This window comes from Phascolarctos cinereus, unplaced genomic scaffold, assembly GCF_003287225.1.
Source record: "Phascolarctos cinereus isolate Bilbo 61053 unplaced genomic scaffold, phaCin_HiC Scaffold_5;HRSCAF=322, whole genome shotgun sequence".
NCBI classification, from domain to species: domain Eukaryota; kingdom Metazoa; phylum Chordata; class Mammalia; order Diprotodontia; family Phascolarctidae; genus Phascolarctos; species Phascolarctos cinereus.
The window spans coordinates 353124807-353128994 of NW_027555958.1; positions in this window are offsets into that span (position 1 = coordinate 353124807).

The window sequence follows — 4188 nt, forward strand, 5'->3', positions numbered from 1 at the left end:
ATCCATCTTCTCTCTCGAAGCTGGAAGCCGGAAGTGTCCAAAGTAACTGCCAAGAATGACAAGACTGAAGAGAGAGTAAAGAGACTCCCAAAGGAGTCAAGAGACCGAATCTCTCCTTCTTTTTTAACTCCACCCTACCCCTCACACAGACATGGGGCACTGATCTCCACCAGTGAGGACAGAATCCTGTACCATCCTGTACCTTCGGGACTCGGGTTATATTTATTATTGTGAAGAAGGGCAATGCTTACTAGTTATGTGATTCTGAATCACTCAGATTCTCTGAGGGACAGTTTCTTCCTCTAATAAGGATAACATTGGTACTATCTACTTCTCAAGGCCATGAGAAAAGTGCTTTGTAAATCTTAAAGAAATTTATAGTACTATAATAGCTGACATTTATATACCACAGAATGTTTTACATATGTGATCTCATTCAACCTTCACAATAATCCCACATAGTGGGTAATATAGGTATGATTGTCCTTTCAGAGATCAGGAAAATGAAGTTTAGAAAATTACTATCCATTGACTCAGAGGGGAAAGAAAAGAGAAGAGAAAGGAGAGAGGCATTTCTAAGATGAGATTTGTCATGAAATAGTCACTCTGGGTATCAATAGCCACAGAGAATACCCTCACTAGTAGAGTGCAAGTTCCTTGAGGGGAGGGATTGTTTGGGGTTTTTTGTTCTTGCATCCCCTGGCCCAATGCTTGGCATAAAATAATTCAGTTCAATTTAATAAGCATTTATTGAATGTCTGCTATGTGCAAATTCAAAGACTAAAAAGAAACAGTTCTTTCCCTCAAGGAGCTTATATTCTACCTGGCTGTCACCCATGCCAGGAATTTCCTCCCTCCTCATCTCTGGACAAGATGTTCTCTGAGGTCCTTTCCAAATTTAGATCTACGATAATATGGTGATGTTCTTTCTGAATAAGGGGTGGGGGTGGGGGAAGGGGTGGAGCCAAGATGGCAGAGTAAAGGCAGAGACTCATCTGAGCTTTCCCAAATTCCCCTCCAAATAACATTAAAATAATGCCTCAAAATGGATTCTGACGCAGCAGAACCAACAAAAGGATGAGGTGAACCGATTTTCTAGTCACAGACAACTGAAAAGTTTGTCTGCCTGGGGTGAAAGTGAAGTGCAGCCCAGCACAGACCTCACCCTGGCAAACCAGCAGCAGGCCTTGGGGGGCAACTGAGTTAGCTGCAGCAGCTTCTGGAGCTCTCAGCCCACAGACAGAAGTAGAAGCCTTTCAAGCATTCCTGATGAAGAAATAGAGCTGAACAGAAAATCTGACTTTCAAATGTAAGACTCAAGAGAAGCATAAAAAGGTAAACAGGAAAGAGAAATCATAAGGGATTCAATAAGGTTAAACTGTAACTCCTATATCATTATTAAGGGAGTTAGGAGGAATCTGTATAGACAGAAGGCATGGGTGCGAGTTCACTATGATGGGATGATATCTAAAAAAATAAAATTAAGGTGCGAGAAAGAGGAATACATTGTGAAAAGAGGGAAGGGAGAGGTAGGATGGGGTAAATTATCTCACATAAAAGAGGGGTCAAATAGGTTTTACAATGGAGGGGAAAATGTGGGAATGGTGGGCAAAACTTGAACCTTCATAGGTAGTTCATAGGAGGTGGCTCAAAGAGGAAATAACATACACACTCAGTTGGGTATAGAAAGCTATCTTACCCTACAGGGTAATGGAAGGGGAAGGGGATAAGAAAAGGGTGGTGGTGGAGTTACTGATAGAAAGGAGAGCAGATTGAAGGAAGTGGTGGTCAGAAACAAAACACTTTTGAGGAGGGACAGGGTGAGAGAGAGAGAGAGAGAGAGAGAGAGAGAGAGAGAGAGAGAGAGGAGGATTAACAGGAGACAAAAAGTAGGATGGAGGAAAATACACAATAATCATAACTGTGAATGTGAATTGGATGAACTTACCCATAAAATGGAAGCAGACGGCAGAGAGGTTTGGAAATAAAGGGTGATACCATAAGCAAATTAGAGGAGCATAGAATAGTTTACCTGTCAGATCTATAGAGAAGGGAAGAATTTAAGACAAAACAAGAGATAGAGAGCACTGCGGGTTGTAAAATGATAGTTTTGACTGCATTAAATTAAAAGTTTTACACAAACAAAACCAATGCAGCAAAGATTATAAGGAAAGCAGAAAACCAGGGGGAAAATATTATAGCAAGTTTTTATTAAAAAAAGAAAAGGCCTCATTTCTCATATATAGAGAGAACTGAGTCAAATCTATAAGAATACAATTCATTCTCCAACTGATAAATTGTCAAAGGATATGAACAGGCAGTTTTCAGATACAGAAATCAAAACTATCCATAGTCGCATGAAAAAATGCTCTAAATCACTATTGATTACAGAAATACAAATTAAAACAACTTTTAAGGTATCACCTTACACCTATCAGATTGGCTAATATGACAGAAGAGGAAAATGACAAATGTTGGAGAGAATGTGGAAAAATTGGGACACTAATGCACTGCTGGTGGAGTTGTGAACTGATCCAACCATTCTGGAGAGCAATTTGGAATTATGCCCAAAGGGCCATAAAACTACGTATACCCTTTGACCAGAAATACCACTACTAGGTCTGTATCCCAGAGAGATTTTTTTGAAAAAGAAAAAGGATCTATATGTACAAAAATATTTAGAGTAGCTCTTTGTGGTGACAAAGAATTAGAAATTAATGGGATGTCCATCAACTGGGGAATGGCTGAACAAGTAATGATTGTGTTGGAATATTGTTGTGCTGTAAGAAATAAACAGGATGCTTTCAGAAAAACTGGATTTATATGAACTGATGCAAAGAGAAGTGAGCAGAACCAAGAGAACACTGTACACAGTAACAGCAATATTATGTAATGATCAACTGTGAATGACAACTATTCTCTGCAATATAATAATCTAAGATAATTCTGAAGGACTCAGGACGAAAAATGTTATTTACCTCTAGAAAAGAACTGATGGAATCTGAAATCAGATTAAAGCATACTTTTTAAAAAAACTTTATTTACCTTGGGATTCTTTGTTTTCTTTCATATGACTAATATGGAAATATGTTACTGTACCTATATCAAATTGTTTGCCTTCTCAATGAGGAGAGTAGGGAGTTTGGAAATCAAAATTAAAAATATGAAGTTTTTGCATATAATTAGAAAAATGAAACATTAAAATTATTATTATTTTTTTTTAAAAAGGGATAGGGATTGGATGTGATTTCATTGGTATAGAGAAATCCCAAGTGAGAGAACTCCTGCCCCCAATTCAGGTCTTAACCATGTTCTCTGCAATTTGTAGTCTCAAGAGAACTGACTTGAGAGGTGAACAAACTTGACCAGGTTAACACAGCCAGGCGTTGAAGCCAGCTCTTCGCAGACCATGCCACCCTACTTCCCATTCCTCCTTAATACTGATCTGAAATATGTCTCCCTGTAACTATAAGCCATTGCCCCTAGTTCCAACATCCTAGAGATGCACAGAATTCCTCTTTCACATGACAGCCCTTCAAGAAGCTGAGAACAAATAGGTGACACAGTGGATGGAATACTGGACCTGGAGTCAGGAAGACCTGAGTTCAAATCCAGCCTTAGAAACTTAGCTGGGTGATCCTGGGAAACCTGTTCATTCATCTGTAAAATGAGGATAATAATAGCACCTATCTCCCAGAGTTGTAAGGACAAAATGAGATATTTGTAAAGTGCTATCTAAATGTTAGCTATGATCACTTTAAAAATACATGAACTAGGTGAGTTAATAATCAACTAGACTGAGCATCATAATCCTGTTATTATGGTATGTTTGGTTGTATGGTAGGTGCTATTATCCCCATTTTACAGATGAAGAAATGGAGCATCATATACGGTCAAGTGACTTGCCCAATGTAGGGAGAGAGGATTTGAATACTGGTCTTTTTGGCTTAAGGTCCAGCATTCTATCCACTACACCACCTAGCTCTCTATTTCTTGGCAACCACAACCCACTATGGATTCATGTTGTGTTTGATGTCAACAGCTCCCTTCCATCTGAACTACTTTCTAGCCACTGCTGTTCTTTCTCTTTGAGGGGCATGGGGTGGGAGGCAGGCGGGGTGTGGTGTGAGTTCTGGACCTGTGATTTCATTTGTATAGAGAATTCTTAGCTTTCCTCTATAAATACAG